This window comes from Dipodomys ordii, unplaced genomic scaffold, assembly GCF_000151885.1.
Source record: "Dipodomys ordii isolate 6190 unplaced genomic scaffold, Dord_2.0 Scaffold317, whole genome shotgun sequence".
In the NCBI taxonomy this organism is placed as follows: domain Eukaryota; kingdom Metazoa; phylum Chordata; class Mammalia; order Rodentia; family Heteromyidae; genus Dipodomys; species Dipodomys ordii.
In genome coordinates this window covers 2,332-2,662 of record NW_012267533.1, presented here as the reverse complement: position 1 = coordinate 2,662, position 331 = coordinate 2,332, and positions in this window count along the sequence as shown.

Below are 331 nucleotides of genomic sequence, written 5' to 3'. Positions count from 1 at the left end.
TGGGAGGGGTGCAGGCCCTGGGCCTGGGGTTGAACAGGACAGAGCCTCCCTCAGGACCAGAGGCCCTGATGTCCCACAGTCATTTCAGTCCCTGATGGTGATGTTTAAAATGTGTGTGTGTCTTATGTTAAAATCCCAGCAGAACACAGAAGGTGCTGCCGTGTGGGTCTGGGATGGGTGTGGCTGCCTGTGAAATGTCCCTGGTTCTCCTTTCTATTTTCCTGGTCAGCAGCCCCGGCCTCTCTCTGTCCACAGCAAATCTTAGGATTTGTTCCTCTGGCCACTGCAGTATTGCAGCACCTCCTAATAGAATACTCTGTTCAGAACACAG